The sequence below is a fragment of the Rattus norvegicus genome, chromosome 3 (genome assembly GCF_036323735.1).
Source record: "Rattus norvegicus strain BN/NHsdMcwi chromosome 3, GRCr8, whole genome shotgun sequence".
Lineage (NCBI taxonomy): Eukaryota > Metazoa > Chordata > Mammalia > Rodentia > Muridae > Rattus > Rattus norvegicus.
In genome coordinates, this window is record NC_086021.1 from 71,675,061 (window position 1) to 71,701,815 (window position 26,755).

Consider the following 26,755-nt stretch of genomic DNA (forward strand, 5'->3'; position numbering starts at 1 on the left):
TTGGCATTTCTCACAGATCATCCAGTGTTGTCTCTGGCACCCTAAACATCTTTTATTTGTTTCAGCAAAGTACTATGGTATACTAAGGTTTTTAATGCTATAAACCCACCCAGTGACATGCAAACATAAACGATATTAGACACTGTGAAATGTATATTGCTTGAGCAATACTGAGCCTTGCAGATGGCCCCTGGAGGCATTTCTCCTAATGAATGTGAGATGCTCGCTCAATCTAGAAAGAAAAGATCACCTGTTTGTGAAAGATATTGTTCAGTTGCTACCCTGACAACAAAGGCAAGCATATTAGTGACCCAAGGGACTGCAAAGACATCTATTATTATTTAACACCTAAAGGAACTGGAAAGTTACTAAATACAGTGCAGATGCAGAGACCTACCACTGTTCTTTCAATAGCATGGTTTTAGGTTCTGATTCCAGCTCTCTAAACAGGCACAGGATATGGAAGACCTCATGAGTAAGACCTCATGAGGATTAACATAAGACATCATGAGAATGCACGTCATTTCTCAGTTTTGTTCCTCTATAAAAGAACTGCAGGGACAAAAACAGAGCAGAGACTGAATGAATGGTCAACCAGTGACGAGCCCAACTTGGGATCTACCCCATGGGCAGACACCGAACCCTGACACGATTACTAATCCTATGTTGTGCTTGCAGACAGGAGCCTGGCATGACTGTCCAAGAAGCTCTACCAGCACCTGACTAAGACAGATGCAGATACTCACAGCCAAGCATTGGACTGAGGTCTGGGACCCTTATGGAAGAGTTAGGGGAAGGATTGAAGGAACTGAAGTGGATGGAAACCCCACAGGAAGACCAACAGTGTCAACTAACCAGGAACCCTTGGAGTTCTCAGAGACTAAGACACCAATCATAGAACATACGTGGGTAGGTTGGTGGCCCCAGCCACATATGTGGCAGAGGACTGCATTGTTCTGGCCTTAGTGGGAGAGTATGTACCAAATCCTGTAGAGACTTGATGCTCCATGGAGAGAGGATACCTTGGGGACCACCTTCTCAGAGGCGGAAGGGGAGGTAGGATCAGTGAAATAACAAAGGACTGGGAGTGGGAGAGAGCAATATTTTGAATAAATTAATTAAAACTCAGGAGTAGAAAGTCAGACATGAAAATACAAAAAGAAATTCATAATCTGTTGCTACTCTTTTAGCAGTACTAGGCCTCAAACCCAGTGACTTGTCTATGCCAGGAAATCATTCTATACCTGGCCTCCACCCACCAGTCCTGCATAATAGTTTTAAGTCAAAACTATTTACATTAAATTAGATAGAACTCTACCTGAAAAGCTGAGTATTTTAAATGAAAACTAAAGGAATGCTAGGTGGCAGTATGTCTGTCACTTTTTTTCATGTCAACTGCTGTTATCTGTATTGCAGACTTTACAAAGTTTGCGTAATGATCCTCAATTGAGACAATGAGATGTTTCAGTGCTGTAAACTAATCTAAATAGTCAGTTAGTGTTCTTTTCAATGTCTCTATCTCTTGGCCTATACCTAGAACCTGCTCTTAATGTCCTCCAGGATCCTGAACTTTTAGTCTTCTATGGTTTCCACGTAAACTTCCAACTCAATGTTCAGAATAAAATACATTATCAAATCAAGTAACTCTTTCAAAACCCAAATGGGAATAATGTTAATACATTGTGCTGGATCCAGAAGTTCACAAATAATTGCTCACCCAGAAACAGATTTTTTTTTCCTTGTAGGCAATGATGTCAGGTTCTGGAGTCTAGGATGTTAGTTTTCCTGGTAGAAAATGCACTTCATGTACAAGTGGCTTTTTTAAAAATCCTGGTTTACTAAACTAATATGTAGAATGACCTCAGTTGAGATAAAAATTCCTGAGTTCTATGTGTTTTAAAATCTTCCTTTCAACAGTCCCATAATTAACTAATTATTGCTGAAAGCATGTCTGAGGCACCATTGGTACTATCCCATCTTTTTTCTAGAGCTATAAAACATTAAGGTAATCAATATTACGAGAGCACTGAGGATAAATCCAGGAATTGGTGTCTGAAGTACTTGAATTGGCTGATGGGTGGTCCTTTCCCAGGCCTATCCTTCATGGGCTCCAGATTGAAAAGGTCAAATGCAAATTTATCCAGAGCAAGGTATGAGAAAGGATTAACATTACAAACTTAGAGTAAGGTTTTTAAACCAGAATCCATATCCTCCATCTAACCAAAACCTCAGAATTCAATACATAGCGAATCCATGGCTTTTCACAAATGTATTCTGTATGGAGAGACTTACAGTCCAGCAAGATGACAGGGACCTAAATTCTGCACATTCATAGAAAAGACACATCTTACTTCTAACCTGATAATAAGCGACTCTCAGAAACCACCCCAGGCAGCAATCAATCAAGAGGCAAAGAAAGTGGGCAACATCTCACCTTTGTCTGTGTGTAATTGTTTATTGATTGCCATCTAGATTGCTTCCTACAAACCAAGAATGAAAAGGTATTCAATATATACACGTGAAAAGCAGCTGCTTCCTAGAGTAGATGTGCCCTTGAAGTTCAGCAAGTATAATTTTTATCTACTTTTACCACCCTGATTTTTAATATCCACTGGTGGAGATGATAAATACCACCCATTTCTTGGAAGCTCAAGAACTCAGTTATCATCTTTAATTAGTCCTATGGCTTTTACTCTCTAAATCATCACAAAGCCGTGCCTAATGGGTCTGTATCAGTCTTATCCCCCAAACTATTAACATTATTTCCTAGTCTCTAGATTTCCTATATCTTTTTCTTATATCCATTGGAATGGATATACTTTGCTGTCAGAATGGCAAGTAAAAAGCCGGCCATGTCAGGTCTGCATTCGCAGGTCAGCAATGGCATTCTCAAGGGGTATGAGAAGAACTGCACAGGTTGTACACTTGTGATCTCAGCCCCATTCGCATTCGTTCACTTCCCCAATCATCCAGGTCTGGACCTGAGTTATAGGCTTTGCCCCACAATGAATTCATGGTCATACTTCAGGGTAGCCTTCATGACTCCTTCCTCTTAAGTCTCCAAATGATTCAACACTCCTGCCTTCTCTTCATCCTATGGGCACCTTACTCAACCTTATATTGTATGATACTATGGCACACAACATTTGATCAATAAATACTCATTCATCTCTCTCTGTTTCATTCTTTTTTCACAAAGAAACATAAAAAGGAAAAAATAATTGAAAACAAATAATCCTAATGATACAAAAAGAAAAACATCACACAATTCATAAATTTCTTTGCCTTCTTTAAAAACAATTTTTTCTTTGCCTTCTTACATTAATTATTTTCTATGTAATTTCAATTTGCTTTAACTTCTACATTGAATCAGATATTTTATTAGTGTTCTGAGAATTTTTCTACCATCTTGTAACAACATTTTTTAAAAAGTTACTTCTTATTGTAGAGAAAGTTAGATGTTAGCAATACTGCTGAGTGGCACTATTGGTATATAGCAAATTAGAAATTAATTTTATGAAGAACTATGCAGACAACTGGGGTAGTATAAAATATGGCCCTTAGTGGTCATATTTATGGAAATATTTCAGGCTGGTATGGTAGAAAATGCCAAAAATTCAGGCTCTTGGGAAGCTGGGAATGTTTGAGGTCAGCCTGTATTGCATATATGAGCGTATGTTCTTTTAAATATAAAAGAACCTTTCAAATTTGCATGGCCAGTCTGTTTTGTGTGTCGTCCAAGAGATGTCATATTCTTAGTTCTCGATTCTTGACTTTCTATACAATCCACTGTTCCATAACCTAAACCATCACAGAACATAAAATTCTTTATAGACTCATAGTTTCAACTACAGCCTCCAACAGGTATTGTCTCCCGAGGTACAGCATCCAATGAGTTCTATCTCCTTTCTAGTTATAAATTTTAAGGGAATGATTTAGGATTACTATGTAAGCAAAGAGATTACTGGAAAGGCCAGTGAAGATGCTTCCTCTCTCTGGCCACATCATGTCAATCGTTTGGGCTAGTAGACTTTTAACAAAATGCATTGAAATATGAAACTCCTATAACATGAAGTACAATAAAACATATATAGGTGTGGTGGTATGTCCTTAGGATTCCAGAACTTGGGAGACAGAGGAGCGGGCCAGAGGTTCAATATATCAGCCTCAGCTACATAATGATTGAGGGTAGCCTGGGCTATGTGAGATCTTAAAACACCACACAAAACAACAATAATTCAAAGCACAAGTCCACATGTTAGGTTGGGGATGAACACGTCAGAAACATTACCTATGTGATTTTTATCAGGACCCAATTACTCCCACAGAAAACCACCAGCTGTTTGATTTTTCACGAAAAGCAGCTTTCAGCAGCTGAACCAAGAGATTGAAAAAAAAAGATACACATCGAAGGGAAAAGCATGTTCCTTTTAGATGGGGCACGTGGGCCTGTGCTCCTGCGGTGTCTGCATGACTCTCTTCCAAAGGCCTGATGCATATTTAATCACCTTATCTAATGGATGTGATTTCTCAAGTCACAGCTTAGCCATTAGAAGGCTCTTGCCCTCCTCCAGCTGGGCACTCACTCTCGTTACATTTCCTGACTCTGTGGTTTCAGAGAAGCAGCACTGATGGAGAATTCCCCCAGCCGATCCATTTGTCTCTACTGTGGACCAGAGTGGAGGAGATGATTGGCAGTTTTAGGTTTGGGGGATGGGTAGGAAGAATCTGTGGACTCACCATGTCTAAGCCCTCAAAGTGTGCTTTTATGTACAATGTAATTATCAGAAGAGATCTTTACCGCCTTGTCATTCTAGGTTAGGGCGCAACAGACACAGGAATAGAAGTATCTTTTCAAGACAAGTTTCCTATGGGTATAAACTGCAGTGGAATGGTTGGATCACGTGAGCAGGATATGATTTAACTACTAAAAAAAAGTTGAAAAAAATTAAACGTGGTGGCAAATTAATGACGGTAAGTAATTGAGAAGACTGTGAACCTACTTAAAGTGGCTTGGTGGGCCTGAAAAGATGGCTGCTCAGTGGTTACCAGGACAGGTCCAATTCCCACACCTCATACAGAAGCCAACTGTCCTTAACTCCAGTTCCAAGGAATCCAGTGCCTTCTTCCAGCCTCCTTTGCCACTGCACACAGGTTGTGCATAGACATACATGTAGATAGAACAGCAGCGCACAAAACAATAAAGTTATTTATAAATGAACAGTCAGCGTTGTGGGGGAGTGACATTGGTATCTTTTCATAACTTTAGATGCTGATTATGCTCCTCTACTTGTGCATTATTTATGAGTAGCTTTTACTGCTTTCTTAATAGGCCTGTAATTTATTATCACTTTTAGAACACTTACCAAAATTATAAAATTAGCTTTTTTCCTACCGTTGTAAAACATGCAGACTTTATTATCTGTTTTAGTTTCTTTTGGTTAATGGTGACTTTTGTCCTTTAATTTATGCCATTAATTAAATCAAATGAAAAAATGTATTTCCAAGGCCTACAAGGCTTTGTACCAACAGCATAGAAAGAATGTATACTTCGAGATGCTGTAAACATCTGTACATATTTTCTTCTAGTATTTTCATGGTTTATATTTTGTCTTAAAATTTGCAGTAGAACAGGGCATGGAAACCAAATATTGGTGAGCTGGGACATGAATCATGAATGTGTGTATGCACATGCATACACACTTCACGTGCAGTTCAGTGGTGCTGGGAGAACTCTTCCCAGAGCTCCCTTGTCCGTCCTGCCCCAGGTCTGAGTTTTGAACCTCGTAGGGTCCAGGTGAAAAGAAAACAACTGGAAGACGAAATCCTGAACTGCACGTGCCTGCTTAGGAGCTCTGCTAAGATGCTCTTGCTAAGCTCTTCAGCAGGGGTGAAGCTTGAAATCTGGTCCAAAGTATTCAAAGTACTCATTGTATGGTAGCTCATGAGAGATCTCTGTGTCCAGGGCCACAGCTGTCTCGTAAGTCCAGCAGCCAGCGCCATTATGGATGGTGTAGTCACCTCCTCCCAACATTAGCATCGGCAAGTTGAAACTCTTCACGAACTCCACACACTTGGCATGTCCTTTGATGGTCAGATTGAAGCAACTAGCGGATCCCCAGACAGGGAGTCTGAGCCGCACTGTAGGACCACTACACTAGGCTGGAACATCTCCATTACTTTGGACATGACTGGCTTGAAAATGGCTTCATAGGCCTCATCATCAATGCCATCTCGCAGTGGTTAGTTAACGGCGTAGTACTTGCCTTTGCCAATATCCCGTAGGTCCCCAGTTCCTGGGAAGTACTCTCCGTATTTATGAAAGGACACAGTCATGACCCGGTCTGTAGTATAGAAGGCCTTTTCCACGCCATTGCCATCGCCAATGTCAATATACAGCAGCCTCTGGTGATACTTTAGAAGTTCCAGGATGGCCAAGACGATATCATTGACGTAACAGAAGCCGGATGCTTCAGACTTCTTTGCATGGTGCAGGCCCCCAGCCCAGTTCACAGCGATGTCCGTCTGCTGCTTATTGAGTTTCACAGCACTTGCGACAGAGCCACCCGTGGACAACTGACAGAACTCAAACAAGCCATCAAGTACCGACGGTCCTCACCCACGCTGAATCTCTGCATCTGCTTTCTGTATTCAGACATATCATCTGGGCGAATAGAACGCAAGAATTTAATGTAGTCCTTGCTGAGGTACTTGGTCATCACGTCAGCATTGGCTTTGTGAGGATGGTAGATTTCCATTTTTCGGTAGAGACCATAGTTGAGCAGCAAATTATGAGTCATTCGGATTCGGTGAGGCTTCATTGGGTGCCCTTGTCCATAATAGTAGTAACAGACTTTCCTCTTGGTGACCTGAGTCTGTGCCAGGACTTGCTCGCCACGCGGACCTTCCGTCAGTCTCACATATATATATTCTTACACACGAACCTGACTGATTAAAAGAATTGACTTGGGATACAAACAGAACATTCTCAAAATAAAAAAAAATCCAGCAAATTTCTCAAAAATATTAATCCTAGCAATTATGGAAATACAAATAAACATTTTTCCTTTAAGAAACACTTCTTGAAATTTGTAAAGAAGAAAAGTAATTAGGATGTCAGTGTATTTAAGGTGTGGAGACATGGGTATTTTCTTGGTTTATTGTTTAGACGTATTCCTTTTGGGCATGTTCAACAACAGTCATAAAATTTTAGCCAAAACATACAAATCATTATCGTAGTCTAATACTGTTTTAGGGTCTGAAGTGTGGAAACTAAAGGTACCCCAGTGCTCATGTGTGTCCCATAAACTTGTTTCTCCCCAAACTCAAAGCACTCGCAAGAACTCGATCCGTTAGAGGTGAGAAAGGAATGTGAAATATTGGTATACGGTGACCCAAAATTGCAAAGGACAATTTTCTATGAGAATTAGGGGTTTCGTGAGCATTCGCTCTCATTGTGATTGAGTTAAAGTAAGGCACATTCATTCATTTCTCAAGTTTGTCCCTTTATGGGTCACTGTGGTGTTGACTTACCACACAAACCTCTAGGCATGGGTAGTAATCTCCAACCAGACAAGTCATTGAATTATTTGTGGCTTTACCCTCTGACCAACTTAAAAATTGCCTTCTCATTTCATGGCTCCCTTTCCTACCTGCTTTTTCTTTATAATGTTTCTTATAATACCATTTTGGGCATGGGGGCATTATTTACAACATTTCTCTCATAGTTAACATTACATATTCATGTTCTGTCCAGTGCTGTCTATAGTGTCTACAATAATGCCCAAATAACTTTTCTCAACAAAGACACTCTGAAGGAAGAAAGAGACATTGAAAAGAAAGAGAGCGAAGGACTGTGTGAAATGCTGAGAACATAAATAAGGCCTCTGAAAGCTGGCGTGAAGCATCTGGGCAGACCCTCTCCCGGCCTTAGCATCTCTGCCAGGGCCTTCCTCCCCACAAACCTCAGTGGCACCAGCACCAGACTGGATGCCAAATCCCATCCTGCACATTTTGGAGACTAGCCAAATGGTGTTCAATGATTGATCACTAGCTCTAGGAGATTTCAGCCGCCTTTCTCCTCTCCATAGTTCATCTTTTCAGTATCTTTTGGCTAACATTTCACTTTTAGGAAAATATTTGTATCTCGGCGTTTTTAATGTACCAACTTTAGCACATGTTAAAATATGTGCACTCAGTCATCCACAGAAAGCCTAATGCAATCCTGGGCTAGGGAGCACAATCGTGGCAAAAATGAAGCAGAAAGTGGTGTGCTTTCCTGAGTGTAGAACCCTCACTGGGTAGTAGAGTGAATTTCAAAATAAAACATGCAGAATAAGAGTTTGAATAATTATCTGGCTTGGGTGGATAATGTCCCTCCCAAAAGACATGGGTCATTAAATGAAAATAACAGGTCAAGGCAAAGGATACCTATGTATGAGCTATTGGCCGGCAGGGATCTAGAGTCTCCTATTTGTCCTTTATTTTCACCTTAATTATATGGTAAGACTCTACTCTTGCTTGCTTTCTGTTGCTGTAATAAACACCATGATTAAAAGGAAGGTAATGAAGAGTTTATTTCAGTTTAAAATTTACATTCTATCATTGAAGGAAGCTACAGTAGGAGATCAAGCAAAAACTTAGAGGCAGGAACTGAAGAAGAGACCATGTAGAAGTATTAATTCCTGGCTTGCTTCTAGGCTCATGTTAGCTGCCTTTCTTATACAGTCCAAGCCTATGGGTGGTACGGTCCTCAGTGAGCTAGGTCATTTTATGTCAAGTAACAATCAAGAAAATGTCCCATAGATATGCTTACAGATCAATCTGATTAAGGCAATTCATAAAATGTGTGTTAGGCCAAGACTAGTGGTCATATACTGTATTCCTGAAGACACCACACACCTCGACTAATGGACATAAAGACATTAATCTCAAAACAATTAATAAACTTCCTTGTTTCTGGCTAGATTACATAGTACATGGAGATGCTGTGTATGCTGCTGGGGAAAGGGCATTGCTAGTCATATTTGGCACTGGATCCATATGCTAAAATACTAATCTGCCATGGAAGGTGCAGCTATTGGTACAATAGGAACACTACTGTTATGGGATCACTAAGTGCAATCTTATTGGATCTAAAGCTTGCAGCACTGGCCTAGTAATCCTAATAAACATCCAATAGAGGACTAATATCCTATATATACAAAGAACTCAAGAAGTTAGACTCCAAAGAGCCAAATAACCCTACTAAAAATGGGGTATGGGACAAAGAATTCTCAGTTGAGGAATATCAAATGGCTGAGAAGTATCTAAAGAAATGTTCAATATCATTTGTCATCAGGAAAATACAAATCAAAACAACCCTGAGATTCTACCTCACACCAGTCAGAATGGCTAAGATCAAATGCTGGGGACAATGTGGAGAAAGAGGAACACTCTTTCATTGTTGGTGGGATTGCAAACTGGTATAACCACTCTGGAAATCAGTCTGGAGGTTCCTCAGGAAATTGGACATTGTACTACCTCAGGACTCAGCTATACCTCTCCTAGGCATATAGCCAAAAGGTGCTCCAACGTATAGCAAAGACACATATTCCACTGTGTTCATAGCAGCTTTATTTATAATAGCCAGAAGCTGGAAAAAACCCAAATTTACTTCAACAGAGGAATGGATACAGAAAATGGAGTACTACTCAGCTCTCAAAAACAATGACTTCATGAAATTCATAGGCAAATGGATTGAACTAGAAAATATCATCCTGGGTGAGGTAACCCAATTACAAAACAACAACAACAACAACAACAACAACAACAACGACAAAACCCACACATGGTATGCACTCACTGATAAGTGGATATTAGCCCAAAAGTTTGGATTACTTAAGATACAATTCATAGACCAAATGAAGCTCAAGAAGAATGACCAAAGTGCGGATGCTTCAGTTCTTCTCAAAAAGGGGAAGAAAAATATTCATAGGAGGAGATATAGAGACAAAGTTTGGAGCAGAGACTGAAGGAATGGCCAACCATTCAGAGCCTGCCTCACCTGGGAATCTAGCCCATATATATACAGCCACCAAAACTAGACAAATTGATGAAGCCATGAAGTGCATGCTGACAGAAGCCCGATATAGCTGTCTCCTGAGAGGCTCAGCCAGAGCTTGATGAATACAGAGGTGAATGCTAGCAGCAAACCATTAAACTGAGAATGGGGTCCCTGTTGGAGGAGTTAGAGAAAGGATTGAAGTAACTGTGGGGGTTTCCAACCCCATAGAAAGAACCACAATATCAACCAACCAGACACCCCAGAGATCCCAGGGACTAAAACACTACCCAGAGTACATACACATGGTCAGACCCATGGCTCCAGCTCCATATGTAGCAGAGGATGGACTTGTTGGGCACCAATGGGAGAAGAAGCCCTTGGTCCTGCCAAGGTTGGACCTCCAGTGTAGGGAAATGTCAGGGCAGGGAGGCGGGAAGTGGGGTGGTTGGGGAAGGAGAACACCCTTATAGAAGAAGGGAGAGGAGGATGTGATAGGGGACTCGTGGATGGGAAACTGGGAACATTTAAAATGTAAATAAAAATATCCAATTAAAAAAAAGCTGATGGTGGAGGTCTTAGGTCTTTGGATTGGTTATGCTGTCAATCTTTCTAAATATCTATAACTATAACCATAGACTTGGACCCTTCTTAACATCGGTCAGTGAAACTCCATTTTGCAATGGGTAACAGTCCATGGAAAGCTGTGCAACTGGTCAAAGAGGTGAGAGTAAGGGACTGATATCTGTGTTAAACCCTCACCTCCAAGGCTCAGGGGGCCTTGAAGAAGATACTTATGGAGGATGTACGAATCAGAAGATGGGGAGTACTGCTATGAAATGCTGTCTCCTGGATATGATATGACTATTAATGGTATGACCTCACAGGAGCTGTGGTTAACTACAAAGAATCTATAAAAGATCAAGTTGAATAAAATCGCAACATCAATGATATAGACAATCTCTGGGTACCAACACTTATTGGCAGTAGAAAGCTGCTGAGGAAACAAGAATTATTCTTTCCTGCAGAATGGTACTGGTAAGTTTCCCATGATCTAGTTGATGGCCTCCATAAGCCATACACAAAGGGTAGCTCTAAGTAGTATAGTAAATTACCAAAAAAAAAACCTCATGAAATTATGAGGGGATGGGGACACATTAGGAGACAAATAAAGGGAGTTTGGAGAAGGAGAATGGTGTTAGATATCATCCTATTGCATTGTAAACAAGCATGAAATTCTCAAAAGAAAAAAGTTGAAAGGAAATGTGACTCTATCTGAGGAAGCATGGGCCACAGCTTACTTGCAGAGGCCAAAGGGCAACTCACATGGGACTCAGTTCTCTGCTTCCAGCAACAGATCCTGGGGATGTAGTCCAGGTCGACATCATAGACTTGTTGGTAAGCGAAATTACTTCCTGAGTCATGTCTGACCTATGACTAATTTTTGAGAAATTTACAACAAAATAATCTAAGCATAAGTACCAAGTTATTGTCAACTTATTCTTCTCATTCTTAGCATTTTTTATTGAAAAAAATCAGATTTTAAACTAGAGTTGAACATAGTGTTGTATAACAAATATTTATAATTTATTTAACACACATGTGAGAAACAATTACATATATTATTCTAATGAAGGACACTTTTGGGAACAAAATATGGTCTCCTTTTTGTAGATAAATTGAATTTTAGTTGTCATGCACAACTATATTTTATTTTAATGCATATAAAGATTAATTTGGATCTGTATATACACTTATAATAATACCATCAGTACACACAAGCATTCATTGGTTCCTTTCATTTTTCATTCTTTCCTTTTCTGGTATGAATATAAACTTTCAATAATTTTTTGTAGTAATGCCTTAATGTGTTCTCCAATCTGTGCTCAAATTCAGAACCATAATCCAGTCTCCTGCCTCAGACTCCTAAATACCTGGGAATGCATATATGTTTCAGTACATTCTTTTGGAAGTGTTTGTGGATATGTTTGCTGTTTGTTTGTTTCAGAACTGTAGATCAAACGTAAGGGTTCACATGTGTTATATAATAACTGAACCACTACATTCCATTGTAGAACATCAATTTTTAAGTTTATACCATTATATTGTCAACTGCATTGCCCTGTGTGCCAGAACTCTACAACTGACCTATCTTGCAGAAATGTCTTTAAGCCTAGAGTAAACAGCACACAGTTTTTCCCCTGGACTCATTCTACCACTTCCCTAGTCACTGTTCCTACTGAGTCTAATCACTTTGGGCAAGTCAGTATTAACCTTTTTCAGCTGATTTTAGTTAACATGTCCTCCAGGGTTATTCATGCTGACAGAAATGGAAGGACTTACTTCTTCTAGGCCAAATGTTCTCATTTTGAAAGCATAAACCAAATTTTCTTTATGAGTTCATCCTAATACTTGTACAGCACTTAACTATTTAAATAATATTTGTGAATATAGTAAGAAGTTGTCTCAAAATATTTAGACACTTTTAGTTAATGGAATGTAAATATTTATAATCCTGCAAATTGCGATAGTCTAATGTAGCCTAAATCATAGCAGTCATTCTTGTAGTCAATTATCCATGTCAATTAGCGTTTCCTTAAAATTTGTTATGCAAGAAGATTACCCCTTCAGAGATTTAAAAATATCTTTAGAAAATTAATTCATTTAATAAAAATAAACAATAATTTTGTTTGAAAAGTATTCTTTTAACGTTTTTTATTAGTAGAGTTCAAGTCAGCCAGTGTCACATACTAAGAACTTATCTCAAAAATAAAGTAGGGTGTGACACCTCAATTCTATGGTATATCTTAACCTCTCAAATGATAGTGTACTTAAAAGTTATCCACTAGATTGTTAAAACCATTTCAATTATTCAGTAAACTTTTTCAAATTCAACCTAAGTTTCAACTTTAGTTTAAGTCAAATATACTGCTCAAATGTAAGATGAACATTACACGTTTTTTCATCTTTCACATTTTTTCTTTTTCTTTAGTATTGTAAATATGTGATTCTATCTATTTAATTGCAAATATTTAGATTATTTTAGTCTTGTTGTGTAATAAAAAGATTTTCTGGAATATTCAGTTTAACTCTCAGGTGTTTCTATGTTTTCTGTCTGTTTAATAAGTCCATATGTGTGTGTGTGTGTGTGTGTGTGTGTGTGTATAGTATTCCCATTATATTATATATATTTACTATATAAATATGCATGCATCCATACAGATACTGACAGAGAAGGGTATTTATGTGTCTCTGTGTGTGCATCTATGTGTGTATATGTCCATATGTATAAATCCGTGTGTGTGTGTGTGTGTGTGTGTGTGTGTAAGTGTGTTTGTGTGTGCATTTGTGCATGTAAAAGCTAGAATAAAACCTTGGGTGCTGTTTGTCAGGTGCCTTTTTCTTCTTAAAAGATTGCATTTTCATTGCTTGTTGGTTTGTTTGTTTTGAGTAAAGCCTCTCACTGGATTGGAACTCATCATCTAGGACAGACTGCACTTTCAGTAAGTCCTAAGATCCTCATGTTTCAGATGCAGTATTGAAATCGCAGGCCACCACTGCCAGTTTACTTCAGATGGGTTCCAGGGACTGAACTCAGGTCCTCATATTGGAAGGCAGCGCTTTATCAACTGAGCTGCATTTCTAGCCCCACACATATGCTTTATCCTTAAAAATATTCACATCACATAGCTGAACTCTTAGAAACCTGAATAATTTCTACATCTTACTTTCCTTACCTAAAGAGTGACAGTGACCATTTGAAGGGGATAACTCCAAATCTTTGATGTTCTGCTTAGTATATATGAGATCGCCATATGTACAACTAACACAGTTATTATCAGTGACCTCAGCAACATGCAAAACTTGTCACCATGTCCATCCTAACAGCCAAGCCCATATTTCCTATTTGTCTTTATAATAAAGTTAGCCAAGTTTCTGCAGCATATGGTCGGCATTTTCTTACTGAAGAGGAATTGTGGGTTTCTGAAGAAAACAACGAATAAAATCAGTTTGCTAAACCATTGACAGTATTTAATGATTACGTTAAAAGGTTCTGATCTTTATTAGTACGTCATATGAATGGGCATTGTGATGAATATTCATATCTGTGCTCAGAAACCACATTTGCTTCTTTGAAAGTTCACAGTAATATTCCAGACAGGAAGGTGGTACTGGAGTGAGTTTGACTGGCATTTATAGGTAAGGAATTTCCAGATATACACTTCCCAAAATCCCCTTTAAAAATGAATGTCATAGGTAATGAGATGGCTCAGCAGATACAGTTAGTTGCCATGCAAGGCTGATGACTTTAGTTCAGTCCAGGTCAATCATGGTGAGCAATTGGCTTCCAAAATTTCTCCTCTGACTTCCACATAAACATAATGATACACACACATAGCTACACTCACACATACATAACATGCACGTAGCCAAACACAAACTCTATAAAAATGTCTATTTTTTTAACCTAAAAAGTAGTTGTAAGAGTTTGGGAGTTGACTCCATTTATAAAGTGCCTCCTGTGCAAAGATGAGGACATGAATTTAGATTCCCTGTAGCCATGTAAAACCAGGTATGGTGGCAGAGTCTATAACTGGAGCATAAGGAGTACAGGGGCACACAGATCTCAGAGCTCACTGACCAGGCTGCACACTTGAAACAATGAGCTCCAGGTTCAGTGTGAGAAACCGTTACAAATAAATGAATAAACAAACAAACAAACAAACAAACAAACTAAACTAGAGGGTGATGGAAGGAGATGCCCAAAGTGTGCCTTTGAGTTACACATAACATATACATGAACACACATTCAGTACATGGACACTGACAACTAATAGACAGTGCATACACACACACACACACACACACACACACACACACACACACACATCATGAACTTATGATCCCAGTCCATAGAAGCAGGGTGACTGTAATACAAAGTCCATTGTGGGCTACACAGTGAGACCAAATTTTGACAAACAATAGCATCAGTGGTAAACAGCTATTGATCATAAAATGTGTTAGTAGAACTCCCAGTGGATCAGCTCCATCACTGAATCTCTCTTTTAATGCAGAATTAAGAGAGTGCACGTTCAAAAAGCAGGACAGAAATGAGGAGGGACATTTACTAAGTTCTTTGTTTTCAATGTTTGTCCATCTTTTCCTACTTAATTTTTAGGTATTGTATATAAAATGTTTAGCAATGACCTACACCTAAATACCTAGTTAACTGAGTCAAAAATGAAATAGTATTAATGAGATGAAATGATAAGTGGAAATGAAAAGTTGCCATTGCCTCTTAAAATGGTGATGAAATGTCTCATCAGTAACCATTGGAATCTATTTAAAAATAAAACTATAAATATAAACTTTATCTGTATTGTAATTTATACTTAAAAGATAGTCATTATACATTCTTATTATAGTACATTAGTTTACCAAGTGCATAATCATCATTATTGAATACCTATGTATCATATGTGTACAGTAAAATGACTGAATATATTCTTTCTATACTTTAGCAATATATATATATATATATGTTTGGCTAAAGTATATATATATATGTATAAAGTATATACATATATATTTTTCTATAGAAGTCATTAAAAGTAGATATTCAATAGACTGAGAATGAACCTGAATTTGAGACATTAAATTTAACTTAAATCACATAACAAGTTAAAAAATATCTAGAATGAAATGTTGTGTCATTATAGGAAGCATTATGTATTTTATAACAAATTAACATCTGGATCCCAAAAGTTCCACCAGAGAACTACTAAACCTGATAAACACCTTCAACAAAGTGGCTGGGTATAAAATTAACTCAAATAAATCAGTAGCCTTCCTCTACACAAAAGAGAAACAAGCTGAAAAAGAAATTAGGGAAATGACACCCTTCATAATAGTCTCAAATAATATAAAATACCTCGGTGTGACTTTAACCAAGCAAGTTAAAGATCTGTATGAAAAGAACTTCAAGCCTCTAAAGAAAGAAATTGAAGATCTCAGAAGATGGAAAGATCTCCCATGCTTATGGATTGGCAGGATTAATATAGTAAAAATGGCCATTTTACCAAAAGCGATCTACAGATTCAATGCAATCCCCATCAAAATTCCAATCCAATTCTTCATAGAGTTAGACAGAACAATTTGCAAATTCATCTGGAATAACAAAAACCCAGGATAGCGGATACTATCCTCAACAATAAAAGGACTTCCAGGGAATCACTGTCCCTGAACTCAAGGAGTATTACAGAGCAATAGTGATAAAATCTGCATGGTATTGATACAGAGACAGACAGATAGACCAGTGGAATAGAATTGAAGACCCAGAAATGAACACACACACCCCTACGGTCACTTGATTTTTGACAAAGGAGCCAAAACCATCCAATGGAAAAAAGATAGAATTTTCAGCAAATGGTGCTGGTTCAACTGCAGGTCAGCATGTAGAAGAATGCAGATTGATCCATTCTTATCACAAATAAGCTTACAAAGCTTAAGTCCAAGTGGATCAAGGACCTCCACATCAAACCAGATACACTCCAACTAATAGAAGAAAAAGTGGGGAAGAATCTTAAACACATGAGCACTGGAGAAAATTTCCTGAACAAAAACCAATTGACTTATGCTCTAAGTTCAAGAATTGACAAACGGGATCTCATAAAACTACAAAGCTTCTGTAAGGCAAAGGACACTGTTGTTAGGACAAAGCAGCACCCAACAGATTGGGAAAATACCTTCACCAATTCTACAACTGATAGAGGGCTTATATCCAAAATATACAAAGAAGTCACGAAGTTAGACTGCAGGGAGACAAATAACCCTATTAAAAATGGGGTTCAGAGTTAAACAAAGAATTCATAGCTGAGGAATGCCGAATGGCTGAGAAGCACCTAAAGAAATGTTCAACATCTTTAGTCATAAGGGAAATGCAAATCAAAACAACCCTGAGATTCCACCTCACACCAGTCAGAATGGCTAAAATCAAAAACTCCGGCGACAGCAGATGCTGGCGAAGATGTGGAGAAAGAGGAACACTCCTCCATTTTTGGTGAGATTGCAGACTGGTACAACCATTCTTGAAATCAGTCTGGAGGTTCCTCAGAAAATTGGACATTGCACTACCTCTGGACTCAGCTATACCTCTCTTGGGCATATACCCAAAAGATGCTCCAACATACATCAAAGACACATGCTCCACTATGTTCATAGCAGCCTATTTATAATAGCCAGAAGCTGGAAAGAACCCAGATGCCATTCAACAGAGGAATGGATACAGAAATTGTGGTACATCTACACAATGGAATATTACTCCACTATCAAAAACAATGACTTTATGAAATTCATAGGCAAATGGTTGGAACTGGAAAATATCATCCTGAGTGAGGTAACCCAATCACAGAAAAACACACATGGTATGCACTCATTGATAAGTGGATATTAGCCCAAATGCTCGAATTACCCTAGATACACAGAACACATGAAACTCAAGAAGGATGGCCAAAATGCGAATGCTTCACTCCTTCTTTAAAAGGGGAACCAGAATACCCTTGGGAGGGAATAGGGAGGCAAAGTTTAGAACTGAGGCAGAAGGAACACCCATTCAGAGCCTGCACCACAGCTGGCCCATACATATACAGCCACCAAACTAGATAAGATGGATGAAGCAAAGAAGTGCAGGCTGACAGGAACCAGATGTATATCTCTCCTGAGAGACACAGTCAGAATATGGCAAATACATAGGCGAATGCCAGCAGCAAACCACTGAACTGAGAACGCGACCTCCGTTGAAGGAATCAGAGAAAGGACTGAAAGAGCTTGAAGGGGCTTGAGACGCCATTTGAACAACAATTCCAACCAAACAGAGCTTCCAGGGACTAAGCCACTACCCAAAGACTATACATGGACTGACCCTGGGCTCCAACCTCATAGGTAGCAATGATTAGCCTAGTAAGGGCACCAGTGGAAGAGGAAGCCCTTGGTCCTGCCAAGACTGAGCCCTCAGTGAATGGGATTGTTGGGGGGGAGGGCGGTAATGGGGGAGGTTGGGGAGGGGAACACCCATATAGAACAGGAGGGGGAGGGGAGAGGGGGATGTTGACCTGGAAACCGGGAAAGGTAACAACAATCGAAATGTAAATAAGAAATACTCAATTTAATAAAGATGGAGAAAAAAAAAGAAATTAACATCTTATAAAAACAATTTACAATGATTCTGGAATAGAATGCGAATTTTCAGAGGCACTTTGCATAGCTATTCTATTAATGTTTATCTATATATATTCATTATATATATAATATTTCAAATGCTATTAAGGTGTCATTGGGACTTTGATTCCAATTGATCCCTAAAGAAGCCAATTCCCTTCTCCCTATCTGAATTACTAGGAGCTGAAGACTTTGCATAGAGTAACAAGGCAAGGATTATGTAGGTAGGCCTGGTAACATATGCCTATTTCCCAGCAGCCAGCAAGAGCAGGACCATCTTGAATTCAAGGCCAGTTGAGCTTCATAGGGATACTCTGTCATTAAAATATGTATTACATAGCCAGAAACTGGAAACAACCTAGATGTCCCTCAACAGAATAATGGGTAAAGAAGATGTGGTACATTTACACAGTGGTGTATTACTCAGCTGTTTAAAAAAGTAACATCATAAAATTTGCAGGCAAATGGATGGAACTAGACAAGAGAAATCATCCCAAATGAGGTAACTCAGACCCAGAAAGACAAGCATAGTATAAGTGGATGTTTATTAGCTGTAAGGTAAAAGATTGCTATACTACAGTCTACAGATTCAGAGAAGCTAAAAAGCAGGGAAGACTCAAGGGATAGATGTAAGAATCTCCCTAGAAAAGGAAGTAGAATAGACTGTAAGAATGTTTGGGGTCAACAGGGAATAGGGATGACAGGGCTCACGTGTGGGAGGATAGAGGGAGAGAGCACTGGAAGACTTGGGAGGTTTTTTGGAGCAAGATAGATTCCTAGTGCAATGGAAACTTCCAGAAGTCTGCGAAGGTAACCCTGGCTAAGGCTCCTAAATTGGATAGACTCAGTCCGAACCAGCCATCTGCTGTAATCAGGCCAGGCTCCCGGTGGAGGAATTAGGACACCAACCCAGCCTCGAAACCCTCAACCTACAACCTCCTGCCTGCAAAATATGCTGGAGTAAAGACCGCACAGAACTTGTGGAAGTTGCTGACCAAAGACTGGTCCAACTTGAGGTCCATGCCATGAATGGGGACCTATTCCTGCCACTGCCAGAAGGGCCAGAAGCCAGAGACTGGATGAACCAGAGAACTAGGATAGAATCAAACACGACCAAAAGCCAACCAACCAAACAAATAAAAAATGAAACGACACAGCATAATCGTTATCAGACAGGTTCCGCCCAGCAACTGATGGAAGCAGATACAGAGACCCACAGACAAGCGTTAGGTGGTGCTCAGGAATAATGTGGAGGATGGGGGAGGGAGAATTACTGGAGCTTGAGGGTTCAAGGACATCAGAAAAAACAAGTAAACAGGGGCCCACAGAGGCTGATGCGACAACCAGGGCGCCTGCGGAGTCTGACCTAAGCCCTCCGTATATATGTTATGGTTGTGTAGCTTGTTCTTGTGGGACTTGTACCAATGGAGTAGAGGTTATCTCTGACTCTTGCCTGCTCATGGGATACTTTTCGTCCTATCAGGCTGCCTACTTTAGCCTTAATGTGAGGGGATGTTCCTAATCTTACTGAAACTTGATATGCCACATTTGGTTGATTTCTTTGGGAGGCCCGTCCTTCTCTGAAGGAAAATAGAAAAGTGGGTCTTGGGGAAAGAGGAGGAGGCAGGTGAGCTGAGAGGAAAGAGGGGAAACTGAGGCAGAGATACAATACCTGAGAGAAGAATGGAAAAAATGAAATATATTAGGATATTTTTTTTTACCTTTCAACTGCTGCAATTAGGTAGAGCATGCCATAAGTAACCACAGATGTGTTTTCACAAATTGATAAAAACAACAAAAAAATATGTTATGCTGCGTGAAATAAAAATTCTTTGAACTCTTTTATTCCATAGAAGGATTATTTATAGAAACTGGATCCATTGTATTTATCTAGAAGGAATATTAATTTTACTTTACCAGAGAAAGTAAAAGCATAATTTGTCAACAAAGCATCTTTTCCTCTTATTTGCGGCATATTTATGTTTGTGTTCCATATGTTATCCTAATCCCATGCTCTTGAGAAAGTCCTGCCTAGTAGACGAAAGGATAGTTACTTAATGGAATTTAAGTCAGTGCCTGGAATATGATAGGAACTCACTTTCTCCGATTTAATTGAATATGTACATTTAATTCATAACTTTGACTTTCCAAAATACTGACCTTCAAACACATTATGTTTTATCCCAACTGCTTTGCGTTTGAAAATCTATACTTCATGAGCAATTAGCAAGATTGTTAGGAACTACAGCCCTTGAAATTATCCCAATTTTTCAAAAAGCTACTGGGTAATCACCATGGAGTCTAGTTTAGCATGTGGAGCACACAAATTTCCATTAAAAATCCCAGTGGAAATGGCCTTGTGCTTATATCATAACGCATCTGTCTGGCAGCATTAATGTTCCTTTAAAAGCTCATTTTCTTTTTGTTTGCATTGTTTGAATGGAAAGTGGAGTGTGTAGTGGCATGGATGTCAAATGTTTGTAAAAAGAAACGTAGGCTAGAGGAAAAAGGAGGAAAAGAATTAAACCAGGCATTTGTTTATGGCAGAGTTCAGTGGTAGAAAATACACCCATTTCCTCTAAATATATAGGTGAAAAGGCATGGAGACCTTTGAGCTTTATTGCATTTTTCAATATATGAGTGGGAAAGGGTTGTTTAAAAAAGAACAAGTAGTTATTTCAAAGAAATTTGTGAACAATCACACGGCTCTTAACACTTGACACGCAAAATAACTAGCAATGAAACACGATCATAGGTTATTTTTTTAAGAACAATACATGATATTTTTGTCTCTGTTATATTGATTTTAAAAAATCCCAAAGGTTCTACTTCCTGTATTAAATAAGCAATGACAGTGTGTTTAAATTATTATTTGAAACAAAGGACAGAAAAGAGCCCTTTTCTTAGTGGGGCTAACAAGACAAAGAGAACTCAGCTCTCTATGTTGCGCCAATCCACATTGATCTGTCAGACTGCTTTCTGGCACTACTCAAGGTCTTCCCTTTCCTTCCCTCTTTATTATGGTCTGGCATTTATCCTTTCTACCCACAAGGGTTTCAACCATCCAAATTTCATTACATTTTTTAGCTGCCAAGAGCTGATGGCTTTTCTTGTTGCTGAAGGCCATTTCCTTCCAGTAATGCAAAGAGGAAAGGGTAAATAAGATCTTCAATGAAGAAATTCCATTTTGTGGAATAGCAACACACCAAAATTGATCTCTGAGAGCCCATAAAAGTATTTTATACATATTTTGAAGCTTTCTCGCAAATCTTCATATACACTATTTTATAACATCCGTAAAATCCATTTGCCATGTCAAGCACTCATATGACTGTAACTCCTTCTGGAAATGCTAGACAGTCTTATGAATATGCTAGCCCATCAGTGAGATACCAATGGAAGACCATCTTTAGTTAGTGCACAGGTCCACTAACTATGACAGTGTGTATCCTTAATAACAAATTTCACAACATACCCAGTGACAATTCATGGAACGAATGTCTTCTTTTAATATAAAACATTGCCAAAATTTTAACAAAGAAACATAAAATCCAAACCAAATGGCTACTTGCTACACACACACACACACACACACACACACACACACACACACACTACACTTGTCACTCAATGAAAATCTAACTAAATTCACAACAAAATATTAACAACAAAATTATTTGTTTGCTTATTTTTAAATTTACTTTTATTATATATATCAACTTTTTGCCTCCATGAATCCATGTTCACTATGTGCTGGCAGTGCCCTGAGGCCAGAACAGAGCATCATATCCCCTGGAACTGGGGTTACTGAAAACTATGAACCTTCATGTGGATGCTAAGAACTGAACATGGGTCCTGTGAAAGAGTAGAAAGTGGCCTTGATGACCGAGCCATCTCTCCAGCCCTTCTTTATCAATATTTTTAAGGGCGTCTTGGGGCTTGAAAAGTGAAGGAGATAGAGAGGCTTATTTAATATTAAAAATGTTGGGGTATGGATACAGTTCTTTATATAGTACAGTGTTATTAATCAGCATCATGTTGAAGCCCTTTACTTGATCCCAAGATTGATGATGCTTCGTGACTCCTCCCCCCCTCTGAGCCTCCCTATATAAAATACTTCATATTTATAGGATAATTTCAAGTACCTGGAGCAAATACTAAGAGCATATGGAATATCTTAGCACACTTCCATGGCTCAAGTTCATTCACGTCTCTGGTGTTTTAATATCTTTCACAGTGATTTCAATGATTCTCAAATCTTTAAGGACATATGTCATCATCATTGCTTAGTTTCCACACATAGGGAAATCGTATTAGTTCATTTATACCAAAATTTCTTCAATGTATATTTTAATCCATTTACTGCCATGTCATTTCTAAGCATACGTTATAATCTATTTATCTTCGAACACATTACTACATGCATTGTTGAAAAATGGGATTGCATCTGAGGATAATTAAATTCCATCTCTTCAAAATCATAGCACAGAGTTATAGACACCCAGCATATTTGATTACTTACAATGTTGAAACATATTTTTCCACTGTTGTTTAATGTTATAGTGAAATAATTCATGTATTCATGCTCTGTTATTTATGTAAATACATACAAACCCTCTACTGTTCATTTCAGCTGTATTCTAGAATTGAAGTCAGAAGTAGACATGCTTTCATTTTGGTTTGAAACTCTGAAAAATAGCTGAGGAACATAGCAGGAACTACAAGGGAACAAAGATCAAGAATAAAGAAGATCAAAAACAAACCTGTTTGGACAAGGCATCAAGAATGATCTGCTGGAGACAGAGATCTCTTAGTTGAGAAATAAAGTTTGAGAAGCAGCTACACACACACACACACACACACACACACACACACACCAGGCAACAGAAACAAGAAACAGTTTTTGAGATATCCCTTGACTGTGATATTGCTTCTAATGTTCTAGGCACTAACATACCAGTGTGGTAGGAACACACACACACACACACACACACACACACACACAGAGAGAGAGAGAGAGAGAGAGAGAGAGAGACAGAGAGACAGAGAGACAGAGAGACAGAGAGACAGAGAGACAGAGACAGAGAGACAGAGAGACAGAGAGACAGAGAGACAGAGAGACAGAGAGACAGAGAGACAGAGAGACAGAGAGACAGAGTCAGAGACAGAGACAGACAGACACACAGGAGATCTGAGACAGGGGTGGGGAGGGAATAAGGGAAAGAGGGAAGAAGGGAAGGTGGATTTTTGCAGAGGCTAGAAACAAGAGAGAGATCAGAGAAGTTAAGAGAGTAAATAGCATGCTAAAGGTGTTTGCTATTGCTATTTTTCCATCTTGCTGTTTTCGTGTTTAACTTCACTTTTTCCAGGTATAAAGCTGTGAGTGTTCTAAAGAGTAAACATGGTAATACTGCTTTGAATGGAGAGTAAATTACAGAGGAGCAAATCATTGAAGTGGAGCAAGAAGTGTCTTAAGTACTGTTCCAAGTAAACTAGGAGGCTGACTTGAACTGACTTGGTGGCTGTATATAGAAATTCTGGTAGCTGAGATACATTGGGGAGGTATTAGGACTAGAGATACATTTGGAAGAGAAAACTGGTAGATCTTTCTAGAGGTAGGCAGAAGGACATGAGGTCATGCGGGGAGAGCAAAGAATCAAAGGTAACTTTGACAGTGAATGAAATGTGAATCACACATTCTGATTATAAACATTGGGGAAAACATCAGAAATCTCTTAGGCAAAACCAAATATGATTAGCCCCGGAACATCTAAACTGGTCCATTTACACTAATAATCTCTAGCTCCTTTATAAGAGTCATGATAAATTTTACAAAAATACCACACAGATCCTTCTCACACTTGGCCACCATGTGCACATATAATTTAATGCTTTAATTATCTATGCAAATGCACCAAATGGTTTTCCCTTGCTGTGGACAAAGAGAGCTGAGCATATTAAATAATGTAAATAAATGGCACTGTTTCCTTCTCTTAATTTCTTTGCAGTCAAATCACCTCAGCAACAAGTAGGAAAAAAATACACAGAAGCATTACAATTGGATGGCTCCCATGATTACCTGCGGCTCCCCTGAGGTCTGGGGTGGGGGGCGGGGGAGAAGGAGGCACTGGATGTTTTTGGCAGACGTCCAAACCTGACTCAGCTTTCTCCTTAGCAGCATCAGGTACACTGAAAGCCTAGTTCTGCATCACAGACCTCCAGGCACACATTGTTCATACCCTAGCTTCCACGAAGTATGTTGCTGTGTACCGACTTCACAGTGGCTTACTTCTAAAAGGTAACCCTCCTTTAAACAACTGTAGTTGCTTTTTAAAAGTCACCACAAACAAAATTGGCATCAGTGGTCTAAGGACTTTGTCTGTGCACAGTCACATCAAACGCCACATTTGCCTGGTATCTTGCAGTGAATGACTTAGTCTAACAATCATGGTAATATACATGGAAATCAGATAAAAGTAGTTTTTAAATGAAATAAATTCCATTTATTTTAAATTGTAAGAATGAAAACTAATTTAAACACGTGAAGATGACCAAAACAGAAAGAAAGGATGTCTTTTTCCCCCTCAGTGTATTGGGAAAGGAGCTAGAAGAGAAAATGTTTCTAGATAGAAAGGATCATTCCCTCAACAACGACTCACAGTCCGCAGCCAAAAATCCCATCATTTGTGTAAAAACATATACAAATTTGGTCCTTATTTTTCCTAAGTTAGCTTTGAAAAAAATCCCCAAACTTCGTTCTGGCAAAATTGCCTTTGGATTCAGGTAAATTACTGTGGATTCTAAAATTTTAAAAGAAAAAAAAAAAAAAGAAAGAAAAGAAAGAAAAAAAGCCGTACAAAACTTTTTGCTACGATTTAAAAAGCTGTCTTTAGCTTGTTTATTTGGTTGGTTAGTTGGTTAATTAATCTTGTTTGGAGCGCGCGCACACACACACACACACACAAAGAAAAAAATTCACTCTAAGAGCTCATGATATTCAGTTGTACTTTATACCGAATTGCCTGTTAGTGCTTTTCTGGGATGCATAGCTTTCCTGATCTTTCCTAGGTAAGTCAGCCGTGCTGGGTTTCTGTGTTTATCTTTGCAGACACAAGCTCTAAATCACAAGCCTTTTTATCAGCTGGTCAAGAAGCATAAGCTGGCCCTGGTCCTGAGAGACCCCTGTAAGAACTCTGCTGGAGTAAAGAAGAGGAATAAGAGACTATCAAGCACTTCTACCTTTGTGTATACTGCAGAACCAGTAGGATCCGAAGCCGCAAGGGTGTGTTGTGGGGATAGGGGGTTGGGAGTGGGGGGAGCTTTCCCGTTGAAATAGTTGGATCTCATTCTCTGCTGACCGTCCCCCCACCTCTTTCAACTCCCCTGAATTCCTGGTGGCGCAGTTCTCGATGGCTAAATTCGAGTTTGTGAAAACGGACACAGGTGGGTGTGGCAGTTGAAGGGAGCAAAGGGACCTCAGGTCCTCTTTCTGCCACACTCTTGGGAGGAGTAAGGCATTGGGGAGAAAAAAAAAAGACTTTCACTGACCTGGCCCCACGGATCATGCCCACCCGGTGTGTGCACCTGCGGAGTCTGATCCAAGGAAAGTCTTCCTCTCTCCCCAGGCTTCTTTCTTGCCTCTGCTTCTTTCTCTGAAATCCTGTTGCTCAGAGTGCCTGTTACTACGAGTCGCGAATCGTGGATACCCAGGCTAGCTCAGCCCAGTCTGCGCAGTGGGCAGGAATGAAAACCCTACAGTCGCAACTGGAGCGCGGGCGAGGCCTGCACGGAGTCTGTTTCCAGTCTGCTCAGGATGAGGCGACCCCGCCCTCGGCTGCCAGCCGCGTCGCTAGGCCTCCAGGATGCTCCCTGAGCTCTCGGGTCCCCACCCCTAGCTCCCTCCTCCCAGCCGGGTAGACCTTGCAGGGCGGAGACCTGGCGATTGGGCGCGGTGATGCCGGGGATGCGGCAGCCTCTGTACTGTGCGCTAGAAAAAGGGACAGGAGGTGGGTCGCGCAGCCTCCCACCCACGGCCACCTCTCTGGGTGGGGTGTGTGCGAGTGCGCGCCTGTGTGGCAGGCAGCTAAAAAAGCCCTTCCATCACCTCGCCCCTCCTCCCTCTAGCTCTTTCCTTCCCTCTAGTTCAGAGCAATCTGCTAATGTTTCCGAGAAGTCACTTTATGTGACCTGATGGCTTAGTCGGAGAAAAACTCCAAGGTAGAGATGAATAGCAAAGGGCTGGTGCTTGGAGAGAGTGTTCAAAGAGGCATTGTCTTCCAGATGCCTCCCTGCCTGCCCTGTGTTGGGGCAAGACACTGTTCCCTGCTATGGGGTTTGCCCTTGGTAGAGCTGGGTGCTGATGCTCAAGACCTCTTTTTAGGCTGTGTCCTTTACCTGCTTTTTATAAGCGAGGGTGCAGTCTTCTAGATAGGCAAAGAATGCGTATTTCTTTTTGAAGCTTGACTAGACTGTAGAGGTTGGTCTGGATGGGGAGGA

At 39.6% G+C, this 26,755-nt stretch overlaps 1 protein-coding gene and 1 pseudogene across 1 annotated transcript in view; both read right to left on the reverse strand.

The window, feature by feature from the left end:
- Scn9a (sodium voltage-gated channel alpha subunit 9) overlaps nucleotides 1-26,317 on the reverse strand; it is a 148,193-nt gene extending 121,876 nt beyond the window's left edge. The window contains exon 1 of the mRNA NM_133289.2: nucleotides 25,808-26,317. The gene's annotated coding sequence lies outside the window, so the exon portion shown is untranslated. The remainder of the gene's footprint in view (nucleotides 1-25,807) is intronic.
- On the reverse strand, nucleotides 2,436-7,704 carry LOC134486320 (histone deacetylase 1-like; annotated as a pseudogene).
- Nucleotides 26,318-26,755: the final 438 nt, after the last annotated feature.